Genomic DNA, 14,867 nt, shown 5'->3' with positions numbered 1-14,867 from the left:
GATTAATTTGGTGAACCTGTGTTGCACATCTTCTGTGGTAAGTATATCCTTCCCTAGGTAAAGTTAAAAAAAATGTTTTAGTCCAACAGCTTTATTTGAAAGTACAAGTTTTCAGAGCACTGCTCCTTTGACAGGTAGCTAGTGGGGCAGGATACATAGGGCACTGAATTTATAAGTAAAAGATCAAAGTGTCATACAACTTATATGACATATTAGACAAACCTAGATGGCTGTTACATCTTTAACAACTTAGAATAGGGATGCAGGTTTCAACTGATATGTAAATCCCAGAATACATATTAATCAATCGAAACCTTCAGCCCCATTCGAAGTGATTAAAGACTTAACAGCCATCTAAGTTTGTCTAATACATTGTCTAATACATACACTTTGATCTTTTACTTATAAATTCTGTGTCCTATGTATCCTGCCCCACTAGCTACCTGTCAAAGGAGCAGTGCTCTGAAAACTTGTACTTTCAAATAAAGCTGTTGGACTATAACCTGGTGTCGAGTGATCTTCAACTCTGATCACCCCAGTCCAACACCGGAACCTCAAACATTATGGCTTCCTTAGGTAGGAAGATCAAAACTGTACAATACTCCAGGTAAGGTCTCATCAAAACTCTATAAAACCAAAACACGATATCTTTACTCCCATACTCAACTCTTTTTAAGATGAATGCCAACTTACTGTTTGCCTTTCTAATTGCTTGCTGCACAGATTTTAGGTATTTTGCAAAAAAAGCAAAAGCAACACAAGGAAAAACATTTTCACGCTGCAAGCGATTAGGATCTGGGAGGCACTTCCTCAGAATGTGGTGGATGTGTATTCAATCAAGCTACTGACAAGGAAGAATGATTTGGGCTACAGGGAGAAGGCAGGTGAGTGACATGCAGTAAACTGCTCCTTTGGAGTGTTGGCACAGACATGATGGGCTGAATGGTCTCCTCTGTGGTGTAACAGCTCTGTAATTCTATTGCTGCTTTTCCTTTATCCCTCATGTGCTGACCCAGCTTCTCCCTGAAGGCATTGGTGATTTCTGCCTTAAATACTCCCTGTAATAGCAAAGTTTCAAACCTCTCACTAGCTTAAGAAATTTGTTTTGAATTCTGAACTTGCTTTATTAGTGCCAATCTTGTATTTATAACCCCCTAATTTTGGTCTCTTTCATAGGGTCAACATACAGACAGCACCAACGAATCCCCTTTTAACAATATTTTGGTTGTGGGTGGAAGTGAAAGCAGAGCACAAAGCCGTTCGGGAAGGTAAGTGATTGTTTTTAGAGTGGTTGTGTTCTAGACCCCAGGTCCTACAAAGTACACAGACTTACCCCAAAAAGAGGGTCCAAGGAAGTTCTTGTGGGTTGAAGAGTGAGGCTTTAGCTCAGGAGTCTTTGACAAGGAGGTTGAGTGAAGTGATTACGCTACAGTTGAAGAGGGTGAAGACATGACTGCCAAGCTGGTTCAGTGTGCTACGTGCTTGATGTGGGAGGTCAACGACTCTGGTGTGTCTGGTTCGTATAAGTGTGGAAAGTGTGTGCACGTTCAGCTATTGACAGAGCATATTGCAGCACTGATGAAAGAACTCGAGGACCTTAGGCTCATCTGAGAGAACGAGATCTTTCTAGACAAGACCTTCAGTAAGGTTATTACACCAACCATACCAGAAGAGAGCAGACGATGAGGAAGGCAGAGAGGAGACAGGTGAAAGAGACCCCGGGGGAAGTACCTGTCAGGAACAAGTTGCATCTTTTGGAAACAGTAGAGACTGATGACACTGCCAGTCCATGAGGCGGCCAGGTCTTACAATCAAAAGTTGGCGCGGAGGCAGAGCGGAAGAGTCGGACATCGCACAGAGCCGTGGTAACAGGGGACTCCATAGTGAGAGGAACTGACCGGGGTTTTTGTGGCAGCAGACGGGACTTAAGGATGGTGTGTTGCCTTCCTGGTGCCAGGGTTAAAGACATCACAGACAGAGTGCAGGAAATCCTCAAGAACGAAGGTGAGAGCCAGAGGGGGTGGTCCATGTCGGCACAAATGATGTCAGGAAGAAGAGGAGGAACATACTACAGGGGGACTTCGGAGAACTAGGGAGAAGGTTGAAAAGCAGGACGTCCAAGGTGGTTATCTCCGGTTTGTTTCCAGTTCCTCGGGCTGGTGAGACCAGAAACAAGGAGATAATGGACTTGAACGTGTGGCTGGGGATTAGATTAGATTACCTACAGTGTGGAAACAGGCTCTTCGGCCCAACAAGTCGACACCAACCCTCCGAAGAGTAACCCACCCAGAACCATTCCCCTACACTTAATACTATGGGCAATTTAGCATGGCCAATTCACCTAACCTGCACATTTTTGCACTGTGGGAGGAAACCGGAGCACCCGGAAGAAATCCACACAGACAGTTGCCTGAGGCAGGAATTGAACCCAGGTCTCTGGCGCTGTGAGGCAGCAGTGCTAATCACTGTGTCACCGTGCCGCCCATAAAGGATCTGGTGCAGGAAGCAAGGATTTAAATTCTTGGATCACTGGGATATGTTTTGTGGTAAGCATAAATTATACAAGAGAGACGGTTTGCACCTTAATAGGTTAGGGACCAGCATTCTGGCAGGCAGGTTTGCTACTGCAACACAGCTACGTTTAAACTAAGTAGCGGGGGGTGGGGGAGGGGACAAACTGGATGTTTAAGAAGGAAATTGAAAGGAAAGTTAGAACAAGGGAAGTCAAGAAAGACAACTTTATCAATGAGGCAGAAAACTCAGAAAGGGATCATGCTGTAAGGTTGAGTGAAATAGGTGTTGATGGGAAGGGTGAGGGCAGTAACAAATTAAAAATACTATACATGAATGCACGAAGCATTAGAAATAAGATGGATGAGCTTGAGGCTCTTTTGGAAATTGGCAGATACAACATTATGGGGATAACTGAGACGTGGCTTCAAGTGGACAGGGCCTGGGAAATGAATATTCAAGACTACACGTGCTATCGTAAGGACAGACTGACGGGCAGAGGGGGTGGGGTGGCCATGTTGGTAAGGGATGATATTCAGTCCCTTGCGCGAGGGGACCTAGAATCAGGGGATGTAGAGTCAGTATGGATAGAGCTGAGAAATACTAAGGGTAAAAAGACCCTCTTGGGAGTCAACAACAAGCCCCCAAACAGTAGTCTGGATGTCGGATGTAAGTTGAATCAGGAGCTGAAATTGGCCTGTCGCAAAGATGTTATGGGGGATTTCAACATGAACGTGGACTGGGAGAATCAGAATGGTATTGGACTTCAAGAAAGAGACTTTGTGGAGTGCCTCAGAGATGGATTCTTAGAACAGCCGGTGCTGGAGCCGACCAGGGAGAAGGCATTTCTGGATCTGGTATTGTGCAACGAACCAGAATTGGTCAGGGACCTCGAAGTGAAGGAGCCATTGGGAAGTAGTGACCATAATACAATAAGCTTCAATCTGCAATTTGAGAGGGAGAGGGTACAATCGGAAGTGACAATATTTCTGTTGAATAAAGGGAACTATGGAGCTATGAGGGAGAAGCTGGCCAAAGTTCAGTGGTACAATACCTTAACAGGGATGATAGTGGAGGAACAATGGCGAATATTTTTGTGTATAATGCAGAAGTTGCAGGATCAGTTCATTCCAAAAAGGAAGAAAGATCCTAGGAGGAGGCATGGGTGGCCGTGGCTGATGAGGGAAGTTAAGAAACATATAAAGTTAAAAGAGAAAAAGTATAACATAGCAAAGATGAGTGGGAAAACGGAGAACTGGGAAGCTTTTAAAGAACAACAGAGGATTACTAAGAAGGGAAAAAATGAGGTACGAAGGTAAACTGGCCAATAATATAAAGGAGGATAGTAAAAGCTTTTTTAGGTAGGTGAAAGGTAAAAAAATGGTTAAAACTAAAATTGGGCCCTTGAAGACAGAAACAGGGGAATATATTACGGTGAACAAAGAAATGGCAGAAGAATTGAACTGGTACTTCAGGTCAGTGTTCACTGGGGAAGACACAAGCAATCTCCCTGAGGTAACTGTGGCTGAAGGACCTGAACTGAAGGGAATTTATATTTGCCAGGATTTGGTGTTGGAGAGACTGTTAGGTCTGAAGGTTGATAAGTCCCCGGGGCCGGATGGTCTATATCCCAGGGTACTGAAGGAGGTGGCTTGAGAAATCGTGGATGCGTTGGTGATTATTTTTCAGAGTTCGATAGAATCGGGATCAGTTCCTGCGGATTGGAGGGTGGCTAATGTTGTACCACTTTTTAAGAAAGGTGGGAGAGAAAAATCAGGAAATTATAGACCAGTTAGTCAGACCTCAGTGGTGGGAAAGATGCTGGAGTTTATTATAAAGGATGAAATTACGACACATCTGGATAGTAGTAATAGGATAGGTCAGAGTCAGCATGGATTTATGAAGGGGAAATTATGCTTGACTAATCTTCTGGAATTTTTTGAGGATGTAATTCTGAAGATGGATGAGGGAGATCAGGTAAATGTAGTGTACCTGGACTTTCAGAAAGCCTTTGATAAAGTCCCGCATAGGAGGTTAGTGAGCAAAATTAGGGCGCATGGTATTGGGGGCAAAGTACTAACTTGGATTGAAAATTGGTTGGCTGACAGGAAACAAAGAATAGTGATAAATGGCTCCATTTTGGAATGGCAGGCAGTGACCAGTGGGGTACCGCTGGGATCGGTACTGGGACTGCAGCTTTTTACAATATATGTTAATGATATAGAAAATGGTATTAGCAATAACATTAGCAACTTTGCTGATGATACTAAGCTGGGTGGCAGGGTGAAATGTGATGAGGATGTTAGGAGATTACAGGGTGATCTGGACAAGTTAGTTGAGTGGTCAGATACTTGCCGGATGCAGTTTAATGTGGATAAATGTATGGTTATCCACTTTGGTGGCAAGAACAGGAAGGCAGATTACTACCTAAATGGAATCAATTTAGGTAAAGGGGCAGTACAGAAAGATCTGGGTGTTCTTGTACACCAGTCAATGAAGGTAAGCATGTAGGTACAGCAGGTAGTGAAGAAGGCTAATAGCATGCTGGCCTTCATAAAAAGAGGGATTGAGTATAGAAGCAAAGAGGTTCTCCTGCAGCTGTACAGGGCCCTGGTGAGACCACACCTGGAGTACTGTGTGCAGTTCTGGTCTCCAAATTTGAGGAAAGACATTCTGGCTATTGAGGGAGTGCAGCGTAGGTTCACGAGGTCAATTCCTGGAATGGCTGGATTACCTTACACTGAAAGACTGGAGCGACTGGGCTTGTATACCCTTGAGTTTAGAAGACTGAGAGGGGATCTGATTGAGACATATAAGATTATTAAAGGATTGGACACTCTGGCACCCGGAAACATGTTTCCACTGATGGGTGAGTGCCGAACCAGAGGACACAGCCTAAAAATACGGGGTAGACCATTTAGGACAGAGATGAGGAGAAACTTCTTCACCCAGAGAGTGGTGGCTGTGTGGAATGCTCTGCCCCAGAGGGCAGTGGAGGCCCAGTCTCTGGATTTATTTAAGAAAGAGTTGGATAGAGCTCTCAAGGATTGTGGAATCAAGGGTTATGGAGATAAGGCAGGAACAGGATACTGATTAAGGATGATCAGCCATGGTCATATTGAATGCTGGTGCAGGCTCGAAGGGCAGAATGGCCTACTCCTGCACCTATTATCTATTGTAAAGAGTTGTCATAGGTTATAAGAGATAGGATTTATAATCATGTAGAAAGGAATAATTTGATTCGAGATAATCAACACGATTTTATGAAGGGTAGGTCGTGCCTCATAAACCTTATTGAGCTCTTTAAGAAGGTGACCAAACAGGTGGATGAGGGTAAAGTGGTTGATGTGGTGTATATGGGTTTCAGTAAGGCCTTTGATAAGGTTCCCCATGGTAGGCTATTGCACAAAATACAGAGGCATGGGATTGAGGGCGATTTAGTGGTTTGGATCAGAAATTGGCTAGCTGAAAGAAGACAGAGGGTGGTAGTTGGTGGGAAATGTTCATCCTGGAGTTCAGTTACTAGTTGTGTACTGCAAGGATCTGTTTTGGGGCCACTGCCGTTTGTCATGTTTATAAAAGACATGGAATGAGGGCGTAGTAGGATGGGTTAGTAACTTTGCAGATGATACTAAGGTCAGTAAGTCAAGAAAGACAACTGTATCAAGGAGGCAGAAAACTGGAAAAGGCATCATGCTGTAAAGTTGAGTGAAATAAGGGTTGAGGGGAAGGGTGAGAGCAGTAACAAATTAAAAATTCTATATATGAATGCGCGAAGCATTAGACACAAGGTGGATGAGCTTGAGGCTCTTTTGGAAATTGGCAGATACGATATTGTGGGGATAACTGAGACGTGGCTTCATGGGGACAGGGCCTGGGAAATGAATATTCAAGGCTACACGTGCTATCGTAAGGATAGACTGACGGGCAGAGGGGGTGGGGTGGCCTTGTTGGTAAGGGAGGATATTCAGTCCCTTGCGTGGGCGGACCTAGAGTCAGGGGATGTAGAGTCAGTGTGGATAGAGCTTCGAAACACTGAGGGTAAAAAGACCCTCATGGGAGTCATCTACAGGCCCCCAAACAGTAGTCTGGATGTTGGAGGTAAGTTGAATCAGGAGCTGAAATTGGCTTGTCGCAAAGATGTTACTACAGTTGTTATGGGGGATTTTAACATGCAGGTAGACTGGGAGAATCAGGATGGTATCGGGCCTCAAGAAAGAGACTTTGTGGAGTGCCTCAGAGATGGATTTTTAGAGCAGCTGGTGCTGGAGCCGACCAGGGATAAGGCGATTCTGGATCTGGTATTGTGTAACGAACCAGAATTGGTCAGTGACCTCGAAGTGAAGGAGCCATTGGGAAGTAGTGACCATAATACAATAAGTTTCAATCTGCAATTTGAGAGGGAGTGGGTACAATCTGAAGTGACAATATTTCAGTTGAATAAAGGGAAATATGGAGCTATGAGGGAGCAACTGGCCAAAGTTCAATGGTTCAATACCTTAACAGGGAAGACCGTGGAGGAACAATGGCGGATATTTCTGTGTATAATGCAGAAGATGCAGGATCAGTTCATTCCTAAAAGGAAGAAAGATCCCAGGAGGAGACATGGGCGGCCGTGGCTGACAAGGGAAGTAAAGAAACATATAAGGTTAAAAGAGAAAAAGTATAACTTAGCAAAGATAAGCGGGAAAACGGAGGACTGGGAAGCTTTTAAAGAACAACAAAGGATTAGTAAGAAGGAAATACGCAGAGAAAAAATGAGGTACGAAGGTAAACTGGCCAAGAATATAAAGGAGGATAGTAAAAGCTTTTTTAGGTATGTCCAAGGCAAAAAAATGGTTAGGACAAAAATTGGGCCCTTGAAGACAGAAGCAGGGGAATATATTACTGGGAACGAAGAAATGGCAGAGGAATTAAATGGGTACTTCAGATCTGTGTTCACTGGGGAAGACACAAGCAATCTCCCTGAGGTAACAGTGGCTGAAGGACCTGAACTTAAGGGAATTTCTATTTGCCAGGATTTGGTGTTGGAGAGACTGTTAGGTCTGAAGGTTGATAAGTCTCCGGGACCTGATGGCCTGCATCCCAGGGTACTGAAGGAGGTGGCTCGGGAAATCGTGGATGCGCTGGAGATTATTTTCCAGAGTTCAATAGAATCGGGTTCGGTTCCTGAGGATTGGAGGGCAGCTAATGTTGTGCCACTTTTTAAGAAGGGTAGGCGGGAGAAAGCAGGAAATTATAGACCAGTTAGTCTGACCTCAGTGGTGGGAAAGATGCTGGAGTCTATTATAAAGGATGAAATTACGGCACATCTGGATAATAGTAACAGGATAGGACAGAGTCAGCATGGATTTATGAAGGGGAAATCATGCTTGACTAATCTTCTTGAATTTTTTGAGGATGTAACTCGGAAGATGGACGAGGGGGATCCAGTGGATGTACTGTACCTGGACTTTCAGAAAGCTTTTGATAAAGTCCCACACAAGAGGTTAGTGAGTAAAATTAGGGCGCACGGGATTGGGGGCAAAGTACTAGATTGGATAGAGAATTGGTTGGCTAATAGGAAACAAAGGGTAGTGATTAACGGCTCCATTTCGAAATGGCAGGCAGTGACCAGTGGGGTACCGCAGGGATCCGTGCTGGGACCGCAGCTTTTTACAATATATGTAAATGACATAGAAGATGGTATCAGCAATAACATTAGCAAATTTGCTGATGACACAAAGCTAGGTGGTAGGGTGAAATGTGATGAGGATGTTAGGGGATTACAGGGTGACCTGGACAAGTTAGGTGAGTGGGCAGATGCATGGCAGATGCAGTTTAATGTGGATAAATGTCTGGTTATCCACTTTGGTGGCAAGAACAGGAAGGCAGATTACTACCTCAATGGTATCAAATTAGGTAAAGGGGCTGTTCAGAGAGATCTGGGTGTTCTTGTCCACCAGTCAATGAAGGCAAGCATGCAGGTACAGCAGGTCGTGAAGAAGGCTAATAGCATGCTGGCCTTCATAACAAGAGGGATTGAGTATAGAAGCAAAGAGGTGCTTCTGCAGCTGTACAGGGCCCTGGTGAGACCACACCTGGAGTACTGTGTACAGTTCTGGTCTCCAAATTTGAGGAAAGACATTCTGGCTATTGAGGGAGTGCAGCGTAGGTTCACGAGGTCAATTCCTGGAATGGCAGGATTGCCTTACACGGAAAGACTGAAGCGACTGGGCTTGTATACCCTTGAGTTTAGAAGACTGAGACGGGATCTGATTGAAACGTATAGGATTATGAAAGGACTGGACACTCTGGCAGGAGGGAACATATTTCCGTTGATGGGGGAGTGCCGAACCAGAGGACACAACTTAAAAATACGGGGTAGACCATTTAGGACAGAGATGAGGAGAAACTACTTCACCCAGAGAGTGGTGGCTGTGTGGAATGCTCTGCCCCAGAGGGCAGTGGAGGCCCAGTCTCTGGATTCTTTTAAGAAAGAATTGGATAGAGCTCTTAAAGATAGTGGAGTCAAGGGGTATGGAGATAAGGCTGGAACAGGATACTGATTAGGAATGATCAGCCATGATCATATTGAATGGCGGTGCAGGCTCGAGGGGCAGAATGGCCTACTCCTGCATCTATTGTCTATTGTCTATTGTCTATTGTCAGTACAGTTACGGATAGTGCCGAAGGATGTTGCAGGTTACAGAGGGACATAGATAAGCTGCAGAGCTGGGCTGAGAGATAGCAAATGGAGTTTAATGTGGAAGAGCGTGAGGTGATTCACTTTGGAAGGAGCAACAGGAATAAAGAGTACAGGGTTAATGGTAAGATTCTTGGTAGTGTAGATGAGGAGAGAGATCTCTGTGCCATTGTACAGTTGCCACCCAGGTTGATAGGTTGTTAAGAAGGCGTACAATGTGCTAGCTTTTATTGGTCGAGAAATTGAGTTTTGGAGCCATGAAGTCATGTTGCAGCTGTACAAAAGTCTGGCGTGGCCTCACTTGGAGTACTGCGTATAGTTCTGGTCATGGCATTATAGGAAGAATGTGGAAACTTTGGAAAGGTTTCAGAGGTGATTTACTAGGATGTTGCCTGGTATGGAGGGAAGGTCTTGTGAAGAAAGACTGAGGGACTTGAGACTGCTTTTGTTAAAGAGAAGAAGGTTGAAAGGTGACTTAATTGACACATTATAAGATAATCAAAGGGTTAGATAGGGTGGAAAGTGAGAGCATTTTTCCTCAGATAGTGATGGCTAGTACCTTTAAAATGAGGGGTGTTCGACATAGGACAGATGTCAGGGGTAGTTTCTTTACTCAAGAGGGCACTAGGGGCGTCGATCGCCCTGCCTGCAACAGTAGCAGACTCACCAACATTAAGGGCACTTAAATGGTCATTGGATAAACATATGGATGAAAATAGAATAGTATAGGTTAGATGGGCTTCAGATTGGTTTCACAGGTCAGTGCAACATCAAGGGCAGAAGGGTCTGAACTGCGCTGTAATGTTCTATGTTCAATAGCTATCAGGCCACCATGCAGACTTCTCTTTTCTAGGGAGCACAGTTCTAACTTATTCTGCTTTTTCAGATAAGTGAAAACGCTCAGATTGGTTATTATTCTTGTGAGTCCTTTCTTGCACAGTTACAATCCACTTGGGAAAGTAAACTGATCGAGTTCTGCTATCTTTGACTTGTCACAAAAGTTAAATTTTCAAAGGAAGTATTCGTTGTTGCTGATTTTCCAGCCGGAAAATGATGACCAGTTTTCTGCAGTTAACAAGAAACTACTGTTTATTACAAATAAATCAGATCGAGTGACAAGGCAAACAAAACTGGAATGATCAAGTTGTAACTCTAACTTAAATTCTACTCATTTTTAAGCCCAACATATATATGCAGATAGACAAAGAAAAAAGAAATAAATGTTAAGGGTGGAAAAAAAATGTGAGAGGACACAGTTCAATAGCATCAGTCCACAGTATTCAATGAGTCCTTTTGCTTCTCTTGGTTCTTCTGATCTCTGACATTCTTCATTTTAGTCCCCACAGTTCCTTACTGAAAACACAGGACGATTATCACACTAATTGTTTAGCATATAATTCCCTGGTGAGAGGCAACAGCTTTTAGGCAAACTGTGAATGAGAATGGTTAACTATCTTCCAATTCTTCATCACTTATAAGGGGAGAGGTGCTCTTTAGAGTCTGGAAGCTTTCTACCCCTGTATTGTGTACACATAGACAGTCCACCTGCCCAGCAGCCAATCAGCGATTTGTTGTCATGCTGAACATTCCTAACCCAATGAGCTGGTCTTGACTGAAATCAACAGGCTGCCTCTGAGCAAAACTGCCCTGAACACATGCCCATAGTGCTTATGAGTCCAGCAAATCTCTTCCCACTGCTTGAAGTAAGAAGTAGTGTAAATACACCTCCAGTAACTTGTTTTAAAACTGAAACATTCCTCCTCCAGTTTGCTTAGTTTCAAGCAGGATTTTCTTTCCATATTTGGTCAATAATCAAAATTAAGAAAAATAAAAATATTTGGTTTTACAGCATGATCTCTAGTGCTTCTCCATCTTCATAACATGGAGGCCATCTTGGGAGGCTCCTTCCATGGTTTGATACAAGATTAACACAAGTAATGTCGAGAATGTGCAAATATCTTTTCATTTAAACAGTGATTAGATTACTTAGTGTGGAAACAGGCCCTTCGGCCCAACAAGTCCACACCGACCCGCCGAAGCGCAACCCACCCAGACCCATTCCCCTATATTTACCCCTTCACCTGACACTACGGGCAATTTAGCATGGCCAACTCACCTAACCTGCACATTTTTGGACTGTGGGAGGAAACTGGAGCACCCGGAGGAAATCCACGCAGACACGGGGAGAACGTGCAAACTCCACACAGACAGTCGCCTGAGGCGGGAATTGAACCCGGGGTCTCTGGCGCTGTGAGGCAGCAGTGCTAACCACTGTGCCACCGTGAGTATTGTGACAAATAACAGACATCTTTATGTAAGGCTGGGACTTTTGCATCTAATATTGGAAGGGATGTGGACAACAGGAAACTCACTTGTGCTGTCAGCTGAACCATTCAGATAAGATTACAGCTTCTCTTAAGACGACAATCATTCTATATTTATACAAAGGCGGAAACAACACGAGTCACAGCTGCAATGTTTTGTGCTTGTGAAAGCTTTGGTGGTTGGTAGCAGCAGACACCACCTAGAGAAGTGATGGTCTACTGGTACTGTCAATGGTAAAGGTTCCAAGATGGCGGCACTGGCAACATAGGCAATGTTTGGGTTCATGAGCTCATCCGCTCCTGACAGGATACTTCCTTTCTTCATCCTTACCCTTTTCAAATTTTTTTCTCTTTTTCTTCTTTTTCTCATCTTCATCGTCTTGGAAAAGGCAACATCTTGGAGGAGGGCAGCAGGAATGGGACTCTTGGTAAGGTGGCTGCCTGGCCAGGCAGCAAAGCCAAGGATTCCTGGTTGCAGTAGGCCCAGAGTGTGGACTCTGCCATTGGTGAGAAGGTGGCTGCAGTGTGGTATCCCCAGAGCAGGGACTCCTGGCATGATCGACGTGGCAGCTGAACCAGGGATTTCTGTTCATGCTTGTGATTGACCCGGAATGGGGACTCCCAGTTATCGATGAAGTGACAGCTCCTGGTTGCGGTAGGCCCAGAGAGGCATCTCCTGGTTATTGATGAGACGGCAGTGACAGCAGAACCAGGGACTCCCAGTTGCATGGGTTCAGCATGGGACCCAGCCTCAGGGTCAGTGAGGTGGACCCAGCCAATAAGAGATGGCGCTTAAAGAGTGGCAACTTTTACATTGGTGTCTTCGGCACAGGTAGCAGCGAAGTGGAGGAGGAGAGGTGGAGGCGCAGATGTCACTGGTGACCTAGCTCAGGGCTGAGGATTTATAGCCGAGGCAGCAGAACAAAGATAAATTCTCTTTCAGTTATAGCTTTCTATTTTTAAACTACTCAAAATGGCGCCGGATTGTGACAACAGTTAAAGCTTTTCATTGTATTATTCACTGTAAAATATGTGAGAATAAATCATTCAATTCAATCCAGTGATCCAGGTAATGTTGGCAGAGACCTGCCAGATGCTGGAATTTGAATTCAACAGAAACTCTGGAAATAAAATCCAAGCAACAGAGTTAAGCAACTCCACAGACAAATGATCAGATCTGAGCTCTGCAATCCTGTCATATCCAGTCGTAAATGGTGATGGACAATTAACAACTTACAAACATCCCCATGCTCAATAACTGGGGAGACCACCACATCAGTGCAAAAGATAAGGCTGAGGCATTTGTAACAATCTTCAGTCAGAAGTGCTGAGTAGTTGATCCGTGTCGGCCTCCTCTATAGGCCCCAAAATCACAGATGTCCACCACTCCATCGTTTGATTCACTCCATATGATTTTAACAGAAGGTTGGAGGCACTACATACTGCAAAGATGTTGGACCCTGACAACATTCTGGCAATCGTACTGAAGATATATGCTCCACAAGTGGTCATACCCCCAGCTAAGCTGTTCCAGTACAGCCACGACACGGCACTTATCCAATAATGTAGAAACTTGCCCAGGTATGACCTGTACACACAAAGCAGGACAAATCCCCAACCTGGCCAATTACTGTCTCATCTGCCTACTCTTGATCATCAGTAAAGTGATGGAAGGTGTCATCAATAGTGCTATCAAGCAATACTTGCTTAGCAATAACTGATGCTCAGGTTGGTTCGTCAGGGCCACTCACCTCTTGACCTAATTACAGACTTGACCCAAATGCGGACAAAAGAACTGAATGCCAGAAATGAAGTGGGAGTGACTGTCCTTGGCATAGAAGCCATATTTGACTGTGTGTGATATCAAGGAGTCCTAGTAAATTCAGGGTAAATGGAAATTGGGGGTAAACACTCTGCTGGTTGGAATCATATCTGGCACATTGGTTGTTGGAAACCATTCATCTCAGTTCCAGCTGATCTCTGCAGGTCTTCCTCAGCTCCTTGTCCCAACCATCTTCAGATACTTCATCAGTGACCTTCTTTCCATCATAAGGTCAGAAGTGGAATGTTCAATATTGTTCACAACTCCCCTGATATTGAAGCAGTCCACATCCAAATACATCAAGACATGGACAATATCCAGGCTTGAGCTGACAAGAGGAAAATATATTTGTGCCACACAAACATTCAGCAATGTGAATCTCCAACAAGAGAGAATCCAAACCCATTTACGTTCAATGGCGTTGTCATCACTGAATCCCTAAACTCAACATCCTGGAGTTACCATTGACCACAAACTGGACTAGACTAGATTTATATAAGAGAAGATCAGAGATTAGATACTGTGCAGTCGATAGCTCCTCAATCCTCAAAGCTGTCTACCATCTACAAAGCACAAGTTAGAAGTGGATGTAAGTTTGCTCACTGAGCTGGAAGGTTCATTTTCAGATGTTTCGTCACCATACTAGGTAACACCATCCGGTGAAGCACTTGTGTTATGACCTGCTTTCAATTTATGTGTTTGGGTTTCCTTGGGTTGGTGATGTAATTCCCTGTATTGATGTAATTTCCTGTTAATTTTCTCAGAGGTTGGTAATGGGGTCCAAGTCAATGTATTTGTTGATAGCATGCCGGAGACTCACTGATGATGTTACCTTGTGCGGTGATGAAACATCTGAAAATGAACTTTCCAGCTCAGTAAACAAACTTACATCCAGAACCTCAACCTGAGCTACAAATCTTCTCAAAACCCGCTAACAATTTAGGAGTGTGATGGAATACTCTTCCCTTCCCTGGATGAGTGCAGCTCCAATAATAGTTAAGAAGCTTAACACTATCCAGGACAAAGCAGACCGCTTGATTGATGCCATATTCACAAACTTCCACTCCTTCCACCACTGCTTGCTCATTATCTATAAGATATACTGCAGAAATTCACCAAGATTTGCGAGGTAGCACCTTTCAAACCCATGACTACATCCATCTAGAAGGGCCTCAGTTTAATGACCCAATCAACAGTGCCTCTGACAGTACAGCACTCTGAGTACTGCACTGGACTGTCAGTCTGGATTGTGGAGTTCTAATCTCTGCAGGGCAATTGACAAAATATCACACTTCTTGTAGGCACTAATGTTCTGAACCCAACCTGTCAGAATAAATCACAATTCTGACCTCACCAGATGCCTGGTGACACACCAAGACTCAAGGCCACAGGATGTATTTCTCTTGTCTTAGTTACTATTGTGGAGGGAACTAGTCATGATTATAAAAGCACCTACATTCTAACCACCATAAACCCCACTCAACTTACTTCAGTCAAACTCAACACAGGTTCAGTGGGGCAGCTA

At 44.2% G+C, this 14,867-nt stretch overlaps 1 protein-coding gene across 6 annotated transcripts in view; it reads right to left on the bottom strand.

The window, feature by feature from the left end:
- triobpb (TRIO and F-actin binding protein b) overlaps positions 1–14,867 on the bottom strand; it is a 373,748-nt gene that overhangs the window by 46,023 nt on the left and 312,858 nt on the right. The gene's annotated exons all lie outside the window — the stretch shown is intronic.

The sequence above is a fragment of the Chiloscyllium punctatum genome, chromosome 18 (assembly GCF_047496795.1).
Source record: "Chiloscyllium punctatum isolate Juve2018m chromosome 18, sChiPun1.3, whole genome shotgun sequence".
Taxonomy (NCBI): Eukaryota; Metazoa; Chordata; class Chondrichthyes; order Orectolobiformes; family Hemiscylliidae; genus Chiloscyllium; species Chiloscyllium punctatum.
The sequence above is the reverse complement of the archived record's forward strand: the minus strand, read 5'-3'. Positions and strand labels throughout refer to the sequence as shown.